Source organism: Triticum dicoccoides, chromosome 5B (genome assembly GCF_002162155.2).
Source record: "Triticum dicoccoides isolate Atlit2015 ecotype Zavitan chromosome 5B, WEW_v2.0, whole genome shotgun sequence".
NCBI classification, from domain to species: domain Eukaryota; kingdom Viridiplantae; phylum Streptophyta; class Magnoliopsida; order Poales; family Poaceae; genus Triticum; species Triticum dicoccoides.
In genome coordinates, this window is record NC_041389.1 from 449,613,736 (window position 1) to 449,635,031 (window position 21,296).

Consider the following 21,296-nt stretch of genomic DNA (forward strand, 5'->3'; position numbering starts at 1 on the left):
ATTCTTATGAACTTAATACTCTAGATGCAGGCAGGAGTCAGTCGATGTGTGGAGTAATAGTAGTAGATGCAGAATCGTTTCGATCTACTTGTTGCGGACGTGATGCCTATATACATGATCATGCCTAGATAATCTCATAACTATGCACTTTTCTATCAATTGCTCGACAGTAATTTGTTCACCCACCGTAATACTTATGCTATCTTGAGAGAGGCCACTAGTGAAATCTATGGCCCCCAGGTCTATCTTTTATCATATAAGTTTCCCGTCTACTTTTATTTGCATCTTTTACTTTCCAATCTATATTATAAAAATACCAAAAATATTTATCTGATCTTATTATCTCTATCAGATCTCACTTTCTCAAGTTACCGTGAAGGGGTTGACAACCCCTTTATCGCATTGGTTGCGAGGTTCTTGTTTGTTTGTGTAGGTACGAGGGACATTTGAGGAGCCTCCTACTGGATTGATACCTTGGTTCTCAAAAACTGAGGGAAATACTTACGCTACTTTGCTGCATCACCCTTTCCTCTTCAAGGGAAAAACTGTTGGGGAACATAGTAATTTCAAAAAAAAAAATCCTACGCACACGCAAGATCATGGTGATGCATAGCAACGAGAGGGGAGAGTGTTGTCCACGTACCCTCGTAGACCGAAAGTGGAAGCGTTAGCACAACACGGTTGTTGTAGTCGTACGTCTACACGATCCGGCCGATCCAAGTACCGAACGTACGACACCTCCGAGTTCAGCACACGTTCAGCTCGATGACATCCCATGAACTCCGATCTAGCAGAGCTTTGCGGGAGAGTTCCATCAACACGACAGCGTGATGACGGTGTTGATGATGCTACCGATGCAGGGCTTCGCCTAAGCACTGCTACGATATTACCGAGGTGGAATATGGTGGAGGGGGGCACCGCACACGGCTAAGAGATCAATGATCAATTATTGTGTCTAGAGGTGCCCCTGCCCCCGTATATAAAGGAGGAAGGGGGAGGCCGCCCGGCCCCTGTAGGGCGCGCTAGGAGGAGGAGTCCTCCTCCTAGTAAGAGTAGGACTCCCCTTTCCTACTCCTACTAGGAGGAGGAAAGGAAGGAGGAGAGGGAGAAGGAAGGAGAGGGAGGGAAAGGAGGAAAGAGGGGCCACCCCCCTAGTCCAATTCGATTTGGGCTAGGAGGGACGCGGGCCCTGCCTCCTCTCTTCCACTACTTGGCCCATGAGGCCCATTACTTCTTCCTTGTATTCCCGTAACTCCCCGATACCCCGAAAAATACCCGAATCACTCAGAACCATTCCGATGTCCGAATATATCGATATTTACGTCTCGACCATTTCGAGACTCCTCGTCATGTCCCCGATCTCATATGGGACTCCGAAATACCTTCTGTCGGTGGGAAATGACACCTATGGGATCACAAGAATCCCTACTAGGTTGCGGGGCGCGGGGTTGTGAGAAGATCAGAACTAGTAATTAGCACAAGGATCATTTACCCATGTTCAGGCCGCGAGGATGCGTAAAACCCTAGTCCTGCTTGATGGATGTATTGAGTGTTCTTGAGCTCTCGAACTAGCTATGGGTGTTGCCTGGTTCCGAAGAGCCGAATCCTTTTCCAGTGCGCCATGGGCCTCCTTTTATAGGCGAAAGGGGCTGCCAAAGTGGCACACATGAGGTGGAAAGGCCTATAGTGCCGCAAGCTTATCGCTTGTATTACAGGACAAGACGCATTTAATGCGTGGCTTAGGTGTCCCTTCACTTTATCGGGGATGGGAGCGAGGCCCGTCCGGTCCGTCGTCGCTCCTCCTCGCTTCGACACGCCCCTGGCCAGCGATGCATGCGGCGCCATGTAGACACGCAAGCAGCTGAGGTGGCATGGTGGGGGAGCCTCCATGAAGAGCTGCATGCTGCCACGCAGGTGCCTGCCCAGCTGGTTGGGTCAGCAGCTGCATGTGAACGGCGGTGGAGACTTGGCTGGTGTGGACCTGGCAGTGGCCCCGCTGGCGCCCTTGACAAGGGTCTTGCCAGGTGGCCCGGCAAGGGTCTTGCTGAGGCGCGCTATTGTCCCTGGCAAGGACCTTGCCGGGGGTCTTGTGGGCTTCCTCGGCAGGAACCCTGTCGAGGATCGTTGCCTTCCAATCCTCTTCTGATCTTGAATATTCTTTATCTTCACAAAGATCTGCATGCCACCTTGGAGGTGCCTCCCGAGCCCTGCCCCATCGTGGTTGCTGGCGTTGGAGACTGTGGGCTTGAGGGTGGCTCGCTCCATTGGACTGGGCGAGCTGCTCCGACAAGGGTCTTGCCGGGGCTGCTGAGGCTGCCCCGGCAAGGGTCCTTGCCGGGGAAACTTGCTTCATCCATCCGATCCCTGTGGCCTTGGTCTTTGATGTTACCTTGTTTGTCTTGTGCCTTCGGCTTCTCTCCGGCTTCCCTTCCTTGCCCTGCTATGCGTGGCCATGACGCGTGGCTCTGACTGCCCATGCACAAGTAAAGGGGTTAAAAGGAGAGCCCCTACTTTTGTACACCGACAGGAGCCCCCGGGCCTCGGCCGTACATAAGCGCGACACATTGTTGGGCCAGGTCCAGAACGGTGCGCGGGCAGGCAGGGAGGATTTTACCGTGGTAACTGTTCCGTCCGCAGCGCTTCTCCACGACTTGTGTTGAATGCGTGACGTGGGGGTCGCGCGTGCACGACGTGGGAGGCATGCGTGGGATGGTTCCCGCGCGCATGTGTCGTATTGCAGTTAATGGGAAAGAAGGCGGCCCGCGCCTTCCCCGTAAAAAGGAATAACCGCGGGCGCGCTGCTCATTTTACCCCTTCCCTGCGTCTTCTCCAATCTTGGAACCGCCGCCCCCTTTCTTCCTCCTTATCGAGCCCCCCACCTTCGTCCACCGTCGCCGCGCTTCCGCCATCCTCTGCCCTTATGCTTCTTGCAGCCGCCATGGCGCCCAAGTCCACCAAAGGCAAGGGAGTGGCCAAAGACGTCGGGGTGACGGAGCAGCCGGAGAGCGAGCTGGTGGCATGACGGGCGCAGTTCGCCTACTTCTTCCCCTAGACGATCGACGTGCCCGAGCTCCGGGAGTTCTTCAAGCTTTTGTGGGGGGTGAAGACGGGGGGAGAAACGACGGGGCATCCAGCCACACGCGTCGTCCCTGCCTGTGCCGGGCCCACCCCAAATCGGTACCCCTTCTTTATCGACTACTTATCCTGCGGGCTCTGTCCCTCCTTCTCTGATTTCTTCAAGGACATTATGCGCACCTTCGGCTTCCGCCTTCTGGATTTCACTCCGAATGCCGTGGCGTGCATGGCTCTTTTCGCGCACCTCTGCGAGGGCTTTGCCGGGATGCGCCCCAACACGGCGCTCTTCTGCCACTACTTCTCCCCTCGGATCCAAAAGGGGGGCGCCATCTCTGGCTGCGTCACCTGGATCCCGAGATCCAAGGGGGCGTATCCGGAGGGTGCCACGAAGGAGAGGTGGGAAGAGTGGCGGGGCCGATGGTGCTAGATCAAGGAGGAGAACCCGCCAGCGTTCTGCGAGGTTCGCCGGGTGGTGCCGGTCCGCGGGAAAGATTGCGGCGACGTTGACACCGATGACGAGAAGCTCACGATCGCCACTACCAGGATCCTTCGGCTCAACCAGGCCAGGTTCACCCTTGAAATGATCAGGGCGGACTTCATCCGCCGCCGAATCGCTCCTCTGCATGACAAGGGGAGGCCGGCTTGGCTTTTCGCGAATGCTGCTGACATCATGAGGCTCCGCCCCGGCCTCGACCAAAATCTGACGGTGCTGAGGCACGCCCATCTCTGCCAACAGATCTTGCAGCTTGAGGTCAATGACGAAGGCAAGGTTGAGCGGTCCGACAAGGCTGCAAGGGCTGCCGCGAAGGCCGGCAAGGTTGACAAGGAGCCCATTTTCAAGTTGCCGGCGGGGGTGGTCCCGATTTGCAACAATTCTTGCCGGTCAGATATTATTGCCATGATGTCGTTCTTCAACGTGCCGGACGATCTTAAGGTGCAGGAATTCTTCGACACCTTGTACGAGGAGTACGTCACCGCCGAGCCGCAGCTTGTCTAGGACACCTCTTAGGAGGAGTTGGACTACATCGCCGCCAGGGTGAGGGAGGCGAGGCTTGCCGCGGAGGAGGCAAAGCTTGCCGAGCAGGCCGGCAGCACCGCCGGCATGAAGGACAAGGCCGCGGTGGAGGCGGAGGAAGAAGAGCTTGCCCAGTGGGCGGCGGCCGCTGGGGAGGCCAGTGGCACTGGGGCCCCCTCATCAAGGACGTGGTCGACGAGTCGTCGGAGGAGGAGGACGAGGGGGATAAGACTGCAGCTGCCGACCCTCCAGTTACTGGAAGGGGGCGAGTCCTGCGGCGGGCCGCCTCCGGCGAGCCGGTCCGTCCCGGCCAGGCCGCGCAGCTGCCACTGGCCCAGGAGACGTCTGCGTGCCAGACGAGGGCTGCGGTGATGAAGAAAACTGTGGAGGTTGTGGCAGCGAAGAAGAAGGCATCCGCTTCTTTGTCGTCCAAACGTGTCTAGACGCCACCGCCTCCCCCTTCGCCGGCAAATGTTGGCGCGGGGGTCGCTTTTGACTTGGGGCCCCTTAGCCCAGAGAGGAAGAGGAAGGCAACAAAGGAGGAGGAGGACGTGGATGAAGAGTAAGCTTTGCTTTCCCCCTCCTTTTTTTTGTTTTCTCCATTTCCTCCAATGGTGCGGCTTACTCTGAGTCTTCTTCATACCGCAGGGAGGTGCTGGCCCAAAGGGTGAAGAGGGCCAGGATTTCGACGAGCGGCCAGCCCCCGGTAGGCACCTCCAGCACGCCACTGGTGGTGTTGAGCAGCCTGGATAGCAGTCCCCCGCCCAGCCCCCAGCTTGAGTTCATCACCCGTCCTTCATCAAACATGCGCCATGCGCAATACTTCGATACTAACCATGACGTGGGTGTAGGAGGGGAGCAGCACCAAGGGGAGCCGCAGAGGGCTTCTCCCAACGTGCCGCCCCCGTCGACCACTCCGCCCCAAAGGGGCGTCCCCGGCAAGGGCACCGAGCACCGAGGCCATGCACACGGAGGAGGAGGAGGAGAACACAGGCGCCAGTGGCTTTGCCTCGACGCCAAAGCTTAGCGGGGAAGGGGCTTCCGCCTCTCGGCCTGGCACGGGTAAGTCATTCGCCTTCCATTTCCGCTTGTGTTCTTTCTTTCTTCTTTACTAGCTTTTGATCTTGGCTTCGCCCTGTCTCCTCCTTGGCATTCAGACTTCTCCTCGATGGACCCAGAGGACGTCGATACCGTTATCAAGGACGTTGCCGAGGATGCCGTGGTGCTGGCCGAGAAGATCGCCACCGAGGAGAGCACCGAGGGCGCTGCTGAGGATGCCGCCAAGGGGCCCGCCGAGGAGCCCGGCAAGGGGGCTGCCAAGGAGGCCGGCAAGGCCTCTGCCGAGGAGGTGGTGGTCGACGACCAGCCCTCCTCCTCCGCTGCCTTCGACTCAGGCAGGTACCTGAGGGTGAGCGAGGACCTCTTTGTCCATCTCCCAGGCGCGTCAAGCACCAGGGCTCCCATCGAGGGGGAGGTGTTTGACGATGAGGTGCTTGCCGCTGCTGGGCTCAAGGTCATCAACGAGTCGAGCGTTGGTGGTGATGGTTCCCAGGAGGAGTAGTTGCTCCAAGCCATGGGCGCCAGCTTCCGGAAGCTTCGGGCGCTCCACCACGCTTGTTTGGACAAATCCAAGTCTAGGACGGCGATGGTGGAGAAGGCGGAGGCAGACTTGGAGCGGCGCGTCGCCGAGGCACAAGACTGGTTCCACCAGGCTCAAGACGAGCTGAAGGCCGCCCAGAGCAAGCTGGCCAAGCGCGACGTGGAGCTCACCATGAAGCTGGCCGACATCGAGAATGCCCAAGATACAGCGAAGAACCTAGCCGCTGAAGCCGAAGCCGCCCGGACTCAGCATGAGGCTGCACTGAACTCCCAAGAGTAGGATATTACCGCGCGCGAGGAGAAGCTTGCCGCTACGCTCCGCGGCAAAGACGAAGAGGTGGACAAACTCGTCGTGTTGTGGACTCAAGAGCTCGAGCAGAGGCATCAGGAGGCACTCGATGCCTAGGCTCTGGTCTACACCGGCAAGGTGAAGGAGCTGGAGGAGCAAGCTTTGAGGTTGTCCAAGGAGAAGGACACTCTCAATGGCACCCTGGTGGAGGCGCAGGGCGCGGTCGTCAGCAAGGCCGGAGAGCTCTCCGAAGCCAACAACTCCATTAGAGACCTCAAGTTGAAGTTGGGGGATCTCGAGAAAAAGTTGTCGGAGGCCAGAGCCCTACAAGGGATCCTGACCAGGGACCTGACGACGGAGAAGCAGCAGCGGATGAATGAGACCGCCAACCTCAATGACCACGTGGCGGGCGAGAAGCGTTGGCTCGAACGCCTTGCCGTCGTTGCAAATTCGGCCTCCATGCAGTTGGGCACCATGGGGATGCCGGACATGAGGTACGCCCCGGAGACGAGCCTGGGCCCCAACGCCAACCTAACCTTGTACTTCGAAAGGGTCGTCCGTGCCCTGGAGCGGCTTCACTCCAACCGGGCGGTCTCCCTGGCCGAGGAGTCCCGGATGCTCTGCCGGGACGTCATGGCCAAGGTGCTTGCCAAGATAGCGCACTGGCACCCCGACCTCGACTTCGAAGCTGTGCTGAAGAGCTTGCCGGAGGATGCTGACATCGCGGCGCTCAGTGAGCGTATCAAGCCCATCCTCAGCCGCATCGACAAAATCAAGAGGTTGGAGGGCCACCCCGTTCCTTATCGCCGCTGCAGGTTCATGACCAAGACAATCGCTATCTTTAGTTAGAACCGTGGAGGCAATTTATGTAATATAACTCTACAGTACTCCTGACATTATGCATATTATTTTCCTGTTCGATTTTCCTTTGTATGTCCACCCTACGTTGACTGGGTAGGCTTGCCGGCGCGTAAACCCAAAGCGGTGTCTTGAGGACGGATCCCCATTAGCCTGTCGAGTGCGCTTGCTGCTGGGCGAAGCACCTTACCGCCCTTAGCGCGGCCGCTCGATCTGTCGAGCTTGACTCGAGTCAGCGCCGAGAGCGTTGCTGATGGCGAAAGGCTACCCTGCCGCTCTCGACACGGCTGCTTGAACTGTTGAGCAGACTCAAAATAGAACAAGGACGTTGCCAATCGCGGGAGGCCCCTCTGCGTGCAGGTTTTCCATACATAGGCAAAACCTCCGAGGATGATAACCTTATATTAAGGAGAAGAATTTAAAGTTTGGCATGACTTAGCTCTCTCGTCGCCGCCCTGGCATCCTTCGCGCTAGCAGGCAGCACCACTCTCTTGGCCGTCTTCTCCACGGAAGTCGTGGCGATGAAGAACTACCAGGCCAACTACTAGACCAGATTCTCACAATTGCGCCCCCTACCTGGCGCGCCAAAGATGTCGGTGGGAAACGACACCTATGGGATCACAAGAATCCCTACTACGGTTGCGGGGCGAGGGGTTGTGAGAAGAGCAGAACTGGTAATTAGCACAAGGATTGTTTACCCAGGTTTGGGCCGCGAGGATGCGTAAAATCCTAGTCCTGCTTGATGGATGTATTGAGTGTTCTTGAGCTCTCGAACTAGCTATGGGTGTTGCCTGGTTCCAAAGAGCCGAATCCTTTTCCAGTGCGCCATGGGCCTCCTTTTATAGGCGAAAGGGGCTGCCACAGTGGCACACAGGAGGTGGAAAGTCTTACAATGCCGCGAGCTTATCGCTCGTATTACAGGACAAGACACATTTAATGTGTGGCTTAGGTGTCCCTTCACTTTGTTGGGGATGGGGCCGAGGCCCGTCCCGTCCGTCGCCGCTCCTCCTCGCTTCGACACGCGCCCTGGCCAGCGATGCATGCGGCTCCATGTAGGCAGGCAAGCAGCTGAGGTGGCATGGTGGGGGAGCCTCCACAAAGAGCTGCATGCTTCCACACAGGTGCCTGCCCAGCTGGTTGGGTCGGCAGCTGCATGTGAACGGCGGTGGAGACTTGGCTGGTGTGGGCCTGAGAGTAGCCCCGCTAGCGCCCTTGGCAAGGGTCTTGCCGGGTGGCCCGACAAGGGTCTTGTCGAGGCGTGTTGTTGTCCCCAGCAAGGACCTTGCCAGGGGTCTTGTGGGCTTCCTCGGCAGGAACCCTGTCGAGGATCGTTGCCTTCCAATCCTCATTTGATCTTGAATATTCTTTGTCTTCACAAAGATCTGCATGCCACCATGGAGGTGCCTCCCGAGCCCTGCCCCATCATGGTTGTCGGTGTTGGAGACTGTGGGCTTGAGGGTGGCTCACTCCATTGGTGTGGGCGAGCTACCCTGGCAAGGGTCTTGTCGGGGCTGCTGAGGCTGCCCCGGCAAGGGTCCTTGCCAGGGAAACTTGCTTCGTCCATCCGATCTCTGTGGCCTTGGTCTTTGATGTTGCCTTGTTTGTCTTGTGCCTTCGGCTTCCCTTCCTTGCCCTGCTATGCGTGGCTGTGGCGCGTGGCTCTGACTGCCCGTGCACAAGTAAAGGGGTCAAAAGGAGAGCCCCTACTTTTATACACCGACACCTTTGGTACATCAAATCACATAAACTCATAATACCGATCATCACCGAACTTTAAGTGTGCGGACCCTACGGGTTCGAGAACTATGTAGACATGACCGAGACACGTCTCCGGTCAATAACCAATAGCGGAACCTGGATGCTCATATTGGCTCCTACATATTCTACGAAGATCTTTATCGGTCAAACCGCATAACAACATACTTTGTTCCCTTTGTCATCGGTATGTTACTTGCCCGAGATTCAATTGTTGGTATCTCAATACCTAGTTCAATCTCGTTACCGGCAATTCTTTTTACTCGTTACGTAATGCATCATCCCGCAACTAACTCATTAGTCACATTGCTTGCAAGGCTTATAGTGATGTGCATTACCGAGAGGGCACAGATATACCTCTCCGACAATCCGAGTGACAAATCGTAATCTCGAAATACGCCAACTCAACAAGTACCTTCGGAGACACCTGTAGAGCACCTTTATAATCACCCAGTTACGTTGTGACGTTTGGTAGCACGCAAAGTGTTCCTCCAGTAAACGGGAGTTGCATAATCTCATAGTCATAGGAACATGTATAAGTCATGAAGAAAGCAATAGCAACATACTAAACGATCAAGTGCTAAGCTAACGGAATGGGTCAAGTCAATCACATCATTCTCTAATGATGTGATCCCGTTAATCAAATGACAACTCATGTCTATGGCTAGGAAACTTAACCATCTTTGATTCAACGAGGTAGTCAAGTAGAGGCATACTAGTGACACTATGTTTGTCTATGTATTCACACATGTATTATGTTTCCAGTTAATACAATTCTAGCATGAATAATAAACATTTATCATGAAATAAGGAAATAAATAATAACTTTATTATTGCATCTAGGGCATATTTCCTTGAGTCTCCCACTTGCACTAGAGTCAATAATCTAGTTCACATTGCCATGTGATTTAACACCAATATTCACATCGCTATGTGATTAACATCCAAAGAGTACTAAGGTATGATCATGTTTTTCTCATGAGAGAAGTTTAGTCAACGGGTCTATCACATTCAGAGCCGTATGTATTTTGCAAATATTCTATGTCTACAATGCTCTGCACGGAGCTACTCTAGCTAATTGCTCCCACTTTCATTATGTATCCAGATTGAGACTTAGAGTCATCTGGATTGGTGTAAAAGCTTGCACCAATGTAACTCTTTACGACAAACTCTTTTATCACCTCCATAATCGAGAAACATTTCCTTAGTCCTTACTAAGGATATTCTTGACCGTTGTCCAGTGATCTACTCCTAGATCACTATTGTACCCTCTTACTAAACTCCTGGTGAGGTACACAATAGGTCTGGTTCACAGCATAGCATACTTTATAGAGCCTGTGGCTCAGGCATAGGGAATGACTTTTCATTCTCTTTCTATTTTCTGCCATGGTCGGGTTTTGAGTCTTACTCAACTTCACACCTTGCAACACAGGCAAGAAATCCTTGTTTGACTGTTCCATTTTGAACTACTTCAAAATCTTATCAAGGTATGTACTCATTGAAAAATCTTATCAAGCGTCTTGATCTATCTCTATAGATCTTGATGCTCAATGTGTAAGCAGCTTCACCGAGGTCTTTCTTTGAGATCTATCCAGAATTTCTATATCATTTTCAATAAACAATATGTCATCTACATATAGTATTAGAAATGCTACAGAGCTCCCACTCACTTTCTTGTAAATACAGGCTTCTCCAAAAGTCTGTATAAAACCATATGCTTTGATCACACTATCAAAACGTCTATTCCAACTCCGAGAGGCTTGCACCAGTCCATAAATGCATAGCTGGAGCTTCCACACTTTGTTAGCACTTTTAGGATTGACAAAACCTTCTGGTTGCATCATATACAACTCTTTTTTAATAAATCCATTAAGGAATGCAGTTTTGACATCCATTTGCCAGATTTCATAAAATTTGGCAATTGCTAACATGATTCGGACAGACTTAAGCATCGCTACGGGTGAGAAGGTCTCATCGTAGTCAACCCCTTGAACTTGTCGAAAACCTTTCGCAACAAGTCGAGCTTTGTAGATAGTAACACTACTATCAGTGTCCGTCTTTCTCTTGAAGATCCATTTATTCTAAATGGCTTGCCGATCATGAGGCAAGTCAACCAAAGTCCACACTTTGTTCTCATACATAGATCTCATCTCAGATTTCATGGCCTTCAAGCCATTTCGCGGAATCTGGGCTTATCATTGCTTCCTCATAGTTCGTAGGTTCATCATGGTCTAGTAACATGACTTCCAGAATAGGATTACCGTACCACTTTGGTGCGGACTGTACTTTGGAAGACCTACGAGGTTCTATAGTAACTTAATCAGAAGTTTCATGATCATCATCATTAGCTTCCTCACTAATTGGTGTAGGAATCACTGGAACTGATTTCTGTGATGAACTACTTTCCGATTCGGGAGAAGGTACAATTACCTCATCAAGTTCTACTTTCCTCCCACTCACTTCTTTCGAGAGAAACTCCTTCTCTAGAAAGGATCCATCTTAGCAACGAATATCTTGCCATCGGTTCTGTGATAGAAGGTGTACCCAACAGTTTTCTTTGGGTATTCTATGAAGACGCACTTATCCGATTTGGGTTCGAGCTTATCAGGTTGAAACTTTTTTACATAAGCATCGCAGCCCCAAACTTTAAGAAACGATAACTTTTTTGCCAAACCACAGTTCGTAAGGCGTCGTCTCAACGGATTTTGATGGTGCCCTATTTAAAGTGAATGCAGTTGTCTCTAATGCATAACCCCAAAACAATAGTGGTAAATTGGTAAGATACATCATAGATCGCACCATATCCAATAAAGTGCGATTACGACGTTCAGACACACCATTACGCTGTGGTGTTCCATGTGGCGTGAGTTGTGAAACTATTCCACATTGTTTTTAAATGAGGGCCAAACTCGTAACTCAAATATTCTCCTCTACGATCAGATTGTAGAAACTTTATTTTCTTGTTATGATGATTCTCCACTCCATTCTGAAATTCTTTGAACTTTTCAAATGTTTCAGACTTGTGCTTCATTAAGTAGATATACTCATATCTGCTTAAATCATCTGTGAAGGTCAGAAAATAACGATACCTGCCACGAGCATGAACACTCATTGGACCGCATACATCGGTATGTATTATTTCCAACTAGTCAGTAGCTCGTTCCATTGTTCCGGAGAACGGAGTTTTAGTCATCTTGCCCAAAAGGCACGGTTCGCAAGCATCAAATGATTCATAACCAAGTGATTCCAAAAGTCCATCTTAATGGAGTTTCTTCATGCGCTTTACACCGACATGACCCAAATGGCAGTGCCACAAATAAGTTGCACTATCATTATCAACTTTGCATCTTTTGGCATCAATATTATAAATATGTGTATCACTATGATCGAGATCCAACAAACTATTTTCATTGGGTGTATGACCATCGAAGGTTTTATTCATGTAAACAGAACAACAATTATTCTCTGACTTTAAATGAATAACCGTATTGCAATAAACATGATCAAATCATATTTATGCTCAACACAAATGCCAAATAACAATTATTTAGGTTTAACACTAATCCTCAAAGTATAGGGAGTGTGCGATGATGATCATATCAATCTTGGAACCACTTTCAACACACAACGTCACTTCACCCTCAACTAGTCTCTATTTATTCTGTAACTCATGTTTCGAGTTACTAATTTTTAGCAACCGAACAAGTATCAAATACACAGAGGCTACTATAAACACTTGTAAGGTACACATCAATAACCTGTATATCAAATATACCCTTGTTCACTTTGCCATCCTACTTATCCACCAAATATTCAGGGTATTTCCGCTTCTAGTGACCATTTCCTTTGAAGTAGAAGCACTCAGTTTTAGGCTTTGGTCCAGCTTTGGGCTTCTTCGCGGGAGTGACAACTTTGTTGCTATTCTACATGAAGTTCCCTTTCTTTCCCTTTGCCCTTTTCTTGAAACTAGTGGTCTTGTTAATCATCAACACTTGATGCTATTTCTTGATTTCTACCTTCATCGATTTCATCATCATGAAAAGCTCGGGAAACGTTTTCGTCATCCCTTGCATACTATAGTTCATCACAAAGTTCCAGTAACTTGGTGGTGGTGACTAGAGAACTCTGTCATTCACTATCTTATCTGGAAGATTAACTCCCACTTGATTCAAGCGATTGTAGTACCCAGACAATCTGAGCACATGCTCACTAGTTGAGCAATTCTCCTCCATCTTTTAGCTATAGAACTTGTTGGAGACTTCATATCTCTCAACTCGGGTATTTGCTTGAAATATTAACTTCAACTCCTGGAACATCTCATATGGTCCATGACGTTCAAAACGTCTTTGAAGTACCGATTCTAAACCGTTAAGCATGGTGCACTAAACTATCAAGTAGTCATCATATTGAGCTAGCCAAATGTTCATAACGTCTGCATCTACTCCCGCAATAGGTCTGTCACCTAGCGGTGCATCAAGTACATAATTCTTCTATGCAGCAATGAGGATAAACCTCAGATCACGGACCTAGTCCGTATCATTGCTACTATCATCTTTCAACTTAGTTTTCTCTAAGAACACATATAAAACATAGGGAAGCAACAACGCGAGCTATTGATCTACAACATTATTTGCAAAATACTATCAGGACTAAGTTCATGGTAAATTAAAGTTCAATTAATCATATTACTTAAGAACTCCCACTTAGATAGACATCCCTCTAATCATCTAAGTGATCACGTGATCCAAATCAACTAAACCATAACCGATCATCACGTGAGATGGAGTAGTTTTCAATGGTGAACATCACTATGTTGATCATATCTACTATATGATTCACGCTCGACCTTTCGGTCTGTAGTGTTCCGAGGCCATATCTGCATATGCTAGGCTCGTCAAGTTTAACCTGAGTATTATGTGTGTGTAAAACTGTCTTACACCCGTTGTATTTGAACGTAGAGCTTATCACACCCGATCATCACGTGGTGTCTCGGCACGAAGAACTTTCGCAATGGTGCATACTTAGGGAGAACACTTGTACCTTGAAATTTAGTGAGAGATCATGTTATAATGCTACCGTCAATCAAAGCAGAATAAGATGTATAAAAGATAAACATCACATGCAATCAAAATATGTGACATGATATGGCCATCATCATCTTGTGCCTTTGATCTCCATCTCCAAAGCATCGTCATGATCTCCATCGTCACCGGCATGACACCATGATCTCCATCATCCTGATCTATATCAATGTGTCATCACATGGGCGTCTCACCAACTATTGCTCTTGCAACTATTGCTATTGCATGGCGATAAAATAAAGCAATTATTTGGCGCTTGCATCTTATGCAATAAAGAGACAACCATAAGGCTTCTACCAGTTGCCGATAACTTCAACAAAACATGATCATCTCATACTGTCATACAACAACTTATATCTCATCACGTCTTGACCATATCACATCACAACATGCCCGGCAAAAACAAGTTAGACGTCCTCTACTTTGTTGTTGCAAGTTTTACGTGGCTGCTATGGGATGAGCAAGAACCGTTCTTACCTACGAATCAAAACCACAATGATATTTCGTCAAGTTAGTGTTGTTTTAACCTTCGCAAGGACCGGGCGTAGCCACACTCGATTCAACTAAAGTTGGAGAAACTGACACCCGCCAGCCATCTGTGTGCGAAGCACGTCGGTAGAACCAGTCTCGTGTAAGCGTACGCGTAATGTCGGTCTGGGCCGCTTCATCCAACAATACCGCCAAATCAAAGTATGACATGCTAGTAAGCAGTATGACTTGTATCGCCCACAACTCACTTGTGTTCTACTCGTGCACATAGCATGTACGCATAAAACCAGGCTCGGATGCCACTGTTGGGGAATGTAGTAATTTCAAAAAAAAAATCCTACGCACACGCAAGATCATGGTGATGCATAGCAATGAGAGGGGAGAGTGTTGTCCACTTACCCTCGTAGACCAAAAGCGGAAGCGTTAGCACAACGCGGTTGATGTAGTCGTACATCTTCACGATCCGACCGATCCAAGTACCGAACATACAGCACCTCCGAGTTTAGCACACGTTCAGCTCGATGACGTCCCATGAACTCCGATCCAGCAGAGCTTTGCGGGAGAGTTCCGTCAACACGATAGCGTGATGACGGTGTTGATGATGCTACCGGCGCAGGGCTTCGCCTAAGCACCGCTACAATATTACCGAGGTGGAATATGGTGAAGGAGGGCACGACACACGGCTAAGAGATCCATGATTAATTGTTGTGTCTAGAGGTGCCCCCCTACCCTCGTATATAAAGGAGCAAGTGGGGAGGCCGGCCGGCCCCTGTAGGGCGCTCTAGGAGGAGGAGTCCTCCTTGTAGGAGTAGGACTCCTCTTTCCTACTCCTACTAGGAGGAGGAAAGGAAGGAGGAGAGGGAGAAGGAAGGAGAGGGAGGAAAAGGAGGAAAGAGGGGCCGGCCCCCTAGTCCAATTCGGTTTGGGATAGGGGGCCGCGCGCCCTGCCTCCTCTCTTCCACTACTTGGCCCATGAGGCCCATTACTTCTTTCTCGTATTCCCGTAACTCCCCGGTACCCCGAAAATCCCCAAATCACTCGGAACCTTTCCGATGTTCGAATATAGTCGTCCAATATATCGATCTTTACGTCTCGACCATTTCGAGACTCCTCGTCATGTCCCCGATCTCATCCGGGACTCCGAACTACCGTCGGTACATCAAATCACATAAACTCATAATATCGATCATCACCGAACTTTAAGCGTGCGGACCCTACGGTTTCGAGAACTATGTAGACATGACCTAGACACGTCTCTGGTCAATAACAAATAGCGGAACCTGGATGCTCATATTGGCTCCTACATATTCTACAAAGATCTTTATCGGTCAAACCGCATAACAACATACTTTGTTCCCTTTGTCATCGGTATGTTACTTGCCCGAGATTCGATCATTCGTATATCAATACCTAGTTCAATCTCGTTACTAGCAAGTCTCTTTACTCGTTATGTAATGCATCGTCCCGCAACTAACTCATTAATCACATTGTTTGCAAGGCTTATAGTGATGTGCATTACCGAGAGGGCCCAGAGATACCTCTCCGAAATCGGAGTGACAAATCCTAATCTTGAAATACGCCAACTCAACAAGTACCTTCGGAGACACCTGTAGAGCACCTTTATAATCACCCAGTTACTTTGTGACGTTTGGTAGCACACAAAGTGTTCCTCCGGTAAACGGGAGTTGCATAATCTCATAGTCATAGGAACATGTATAAGTCATGAAGAAAGCAATAGCAACATATTAAATGATCAAGTGCTAAGCTAACGAAATGGGTCAAGTCAATCACATCATTCTCTAGTGATGTGATCCCGTTAATCAAATGACAACTCACGTCTATGGCTAGGAAACTTAACCATCTTTGATTCAACGGGCTACTCAAGTAGAGGCATACTAGTGGCACTATGTTTGTCTATGTATTCACACATGTATTATGTTTCTGGTTAATACAATTCTAGCATGAATAATATGTTGGGGAACGTCGCACAAATTCAAAATTTGCTATGCAACACCAAGATCAATCTATGGAGATTCTAGCAACAAGAGAGGGAGAGGATGAGCATCTTCATACCCTTGAAGATCGCTAAGCGGAAGCGTTACAAGAACGCGTTTGATGGAGTCGTACTCGCGGCGATTCAAATCAACGAAGATCTGATCTAGCGCCGAACGGACGACGCCTCCGTGTTCAACACACGTGCAGCCCGGGGACGTCTCCTCCTTCTTGATCCAGCAAGGGGAGAGGAGAAGTTGAGGGAGAACTCCGACACCACGACGGCGTAGTGGTGGTGGAGCTCGTGGTTCTCCACCAGGGCTTCGCCAAGCACTACGGAGGAGGGGGAGGTGTTGGAGGAGGGAGAGGGCTGCGCCAGAGGAAGGGTGCGGCTGCTCTCTCTCTCCCTCACTATATATAGAGGGCAGGGGGAGCAGGAGGCGCCCTAGGGTTTCCCTAGGGGAGGGGCGGCGGCCATAGGGGAAACCCTTGATGGGTTTGGGTGCCCCCACCCCCTAGGAAACTTGCCCCCCAAGCCGGGAGGGGCGGCTGCCCTAGGGGTGGCGCCCCCACCTCTCCAGGTTATGTGAGATGGGGTGGGAGGGGCTCTCGGCCCCTTAGTGGGCTGATGTGCCCCCTCCCCTTGGCCCATAAGGCCTCCCAATGCTTGTCGGGGCCTCCGAAACCCCTTTCGGACACGCTGGTCATCACCTGGTACCCCCCAAAACAATTTTGGACTCCAATACCCTTCGTCCAATATACCGATCTTCACCACCGGACCATTCCGGAGTTCCTCGTCACGTCCGGGATCTCATCCGGGACTCCGAACAATCTTCGGTAACCACATACTATTCCCATTACTACTCTAGCGTCACCAAACCTTAAGTGTGTGGACCCTACGGGTTCGGGAATCATGCAGACATGACCGAGACATCTCTCCGGACAATAACCAACAGCGGGATCTGGATACTCATGTTGGCTCCCACATGTTCCACGATGATCTCATCGGATGAACCACGATGTCGGGGATTCAATCAATCCCGTATACAATTCCCTTTGTCAATCGATATGTTACTTGCCCGAGATTCGATCGTCGGTATCCCAATACCTTGTTCAATCTCGTTACCGGCAAGTCACTTTACTCGTTCCGTAATGCATGATCCTGTGACTAACCACTTAGTCACATTGAGCTCATTATGATGATGCATTACCGAGTGGGCCCAGAGATACCTCTCCGACATACGGAGTGAGAAATCCCAGTCTCGATTCGTGCCAACCCAACAAACACTTTCGGAGATACCTGTAGTGCACCTTTATAGCCACCCATTTACGTTGTGACGTTTGGTACACCCAAAGCATTCCTAAGGTATCCGGGAGTTGCACAATCTCATGGTCTAAGGAAATGATACTTGACATTAGAAAAGCTCTTAGCAAACGAACTACACGATCGTGTGCTATGCTTAGGATTGGGTCTTTTCCATCACATCATTCTCCTAATGATGTGATACCGTTATCAATGACATCCAATGTCCATGGTCAGGAAACCATAACCATCTATTATCCAACGAGCTAGTTAACTAGAGGCTCACTAGGGACATGTTGTGGTCTATGTATTCACACATGTATTACTGTTTCCAGTTAATACAATTATAGCATGAACAATATACAATTATCATGAACAAGGAAATACAATAATAACCATTTTATTATTGCCTCTAGGGCATATTTCCAATAGTCTCCCACTTGCACTAGAGTCAATAATCTAGTTCACATCACTATGTGATTGTAATGAATCCAACACCCATGGGGTTTGATCATATCTCGCTTGTGAGAGAGGTTATTAGTCAACGGATCTGAACCTTTCAGATCCGTGTGTGCTTTACAAATCTCTATGTCATCTTGTAGATGCAACTACCACGTGCTATTTGGAGCTATTCCAAACAACGGTTCTACTATATGAATCTAGTTTACTACTCATAGTCATCTAGATTAGTATCAAAGTTTGCATCGATGTAACCCTTTACGACGAACTCTTTTACCACCTCCATAATCAAGAAAATTCCTTAGCCCACTAGTTACTAGGGATAAGTTTGACCACTGTCATGTGATCCATTCCTGGATCACTTCTGTACCCCTTGACTGACTCATTGCAAGGCACACTTTAAGTGCGGTACATAGCATAGCATACTGTAGAGCCTACGTCTAAAGCATAGGGGACGACCTTCGTCCTTTCTCTCTCTTCTGCCGTGGTCAGGTCTTGAGTCTTACTCAATACTCACACCTTATAACACAACCAAGAACTCCTTCTTTGCCGATCTATTTTGAACTCCTTCAAAATCTTGTCACGGTATGTATTCATTTGAAAGTACTATTAAGCGTTTTTGATCTATCCTTATAGATCTTGATGCTCAATGTTCAAGTAGCTTAATCCAGGTTTTCCATTGAAAAACACTTTTCAAATAACCCTATATGCTTTCCAGAAATTCTACATCATTTTTGATCAACAATATGTCAACAACATATACTCATCAGAAATCCTATAGTGCTCCCACTCACTTCTTTGGAAGTACAAGTTTCTCATAAACTTTGTATAAACCCAAAATCTTTGATTATCTTATCAAAGCGTATATTCCAACTCTGAGATGCTTACTCCAGTCCTTAGAAGGATTGCTGGAGCTTTGCATACTTGTTAGCATCTTTTAGGATTGACAAAACCTTCTGGTTGTATCACATACAACCTTTCCTCAAGCAACTCATCGAGGAAACAATGGTTTTTGACATCCTATCTGCAAGGTTTCATAAATAATGCAGTAACTGCTAATACAATTTCAACAGACTCTTAGCATCGCTACGAATGAGAAAGTCTCATCGTAGTCAACTCCTTGAACTTGTCGAAAAAACATCTTAGCGACAAGTCGAGCTTTCTTAATGGTGACATTTACCATCATTGTCCGTCTTCCTTTTAAAATCCATCTGTACCCAACAACCTTATGACCATCAAGTAGTTCTTCCAGAGTCTATACTTTGTTTTCATACATGCATCCTCTCGGATTTTATGGCCTCGAGCCATTCGTTGGAATCTGGGCCCACCATCGCTTCTCCATAGCTCGTAGGTTCATTGTTGTCTAGCAACATGACCTCCAAGACAGGATTACCGTACCACTCTGAAGTAGTACGTGTCCTTGTCGACCTACGAGGTTTGGTAGTGTCTTGGTCCGAAGTTTCATGATCACTATCATAAGCTTCCACTTCAATTGGTGTAGGCGACACAGGAACAACTTCATGTGCCCTGCTACACACTAGTTGAAGTGACAGTTCAATAACCTCATCAAGTCTCCACCATCCTCCCACTCAATTCTTTCAAGAGAAACTTTTCCTCGAGAAAGAACCCATTTCCATAAACAATCACTTTTGCTTCTGGATCTGAATTAGGAGGTATACCCAACTATTTTGGGTGTCCTATGAAGATGCATTTATACGCTTTGGGTTCGAGCTTATCTAGCTGAAACCTTTTCACATAAGCGTCGCAGCCCCAAAATTTTAAGAAACGACAGCTTAGGTTTCTCTAAACCATAGTTCATATGCTATCATCTCAAAGGAATTATGTGGTGCCCTATTTAAAGTGAATGCGGTTGTCTCTAATGCTTAACCCATAAACGATAGTGGTAATTCGATAAGAGACATCATGGTATGCCCCATATCCAGTAGGGTGCATCTATGATGTTCGGACACACCATCACACTATGGTGTTCCAGGCGGTATTAGTTGTGGAACAATTTCGACAATGTCTTAATTGTGTACCAAACTTGCAACTCAGATATTCATCTCTATGATCATATCATAGACATTTTATTCTCTTGTCACGACGATATTCAACTTCACTCTGAAATTACTTGAACCTTTAAATAATTCAGACTTGTGTTTCATCAAGTAAATATACTTAGCATCTACTCAAATCATCTATGAAGTAAGAACATGATGATATCCACTGCGTGCCTCAGCACTCAGTGGACTGCACACATCAAAATGTATTACTTCCAACAAGTTGCTTTCTTGTTCCATCTTACTGAAAACGAGGCTTTTTCAATCATCTTGCCCATGTGGTATGATTTGCATGTCTCAAGTGATTTAGAATCAAGTGAGTCCAAACGATCCATCTGCATGGAGTTTCTTCATGCGCACATACCAATAGACATGGTTTGCATGTCCCAAACTTTTCAAAAATGAGTGAGTCCAAAGATCCATCAACATGGAGCTTCTTCATGCGTTTTATAGCAATATGACTCAAATGGCAGTGCCACAGGCAGGTGGTACTATCATTACTATCTTATATCTTTTGGCATGAACATGTGTATCACTACGATCGAGATTCAATAAACAATTCATTTTAGGTGCAAGACCATTGAAGGTATTATTCAAATAAATAGAGTAACCAATATTCTCCTTAAATGAATAACCATACTATGATAGACATAATCCAATCATGTCTATGCTCAACGCAAACACTAAATAACAATTATTTAGGTTTAACATCGGTCCCGATGGTAGAGGGAGCGTGCGATGTTTGATCACATCAACCTTGGAAATACTTCCAACACATATCGTCACCTCGCCTTTAGCTAGTCTCCGTTTATTCCGTAGCCTTTTATTTCGAGTTACTAACACTTAGAAACCGAACCGGTATCTATTACCATGGTGCTACTAGGAGTACTAGTAAAGTACACATTAATATAATGTATATCCAATATACTTCTGTCGACCTTGCCAGCCTTCTCATCTACCAAGTATCTAGGATAGTTCTGCTTCAGTGACCGTTCCCCTCATTAAATAAGCACTTAGTCTCGGGTTTGGGTTCAACCTTGGGTTTCTTCACTAGAGCAGCAACTGGTTTGCCATTTCATGAAGTATCCCTTCTTGCCCTTACCCTTCTTGAAACTAGTGGTCTCACTAACCATCAACAATTGATGCTCCTTCTTGATTTCTACTTTCGTGGTGTCAAACATCGCGAATATTTCAAGGATCATCATATCTATCCCTGATATGTTATAGTTCATCACGAAGCTCTAGTAGCTTGGTGGCAATGACTTTGGAGAAACATCACTATCTCATCTGGAAGATTAACTCCCACTCGATTCAAGTGATT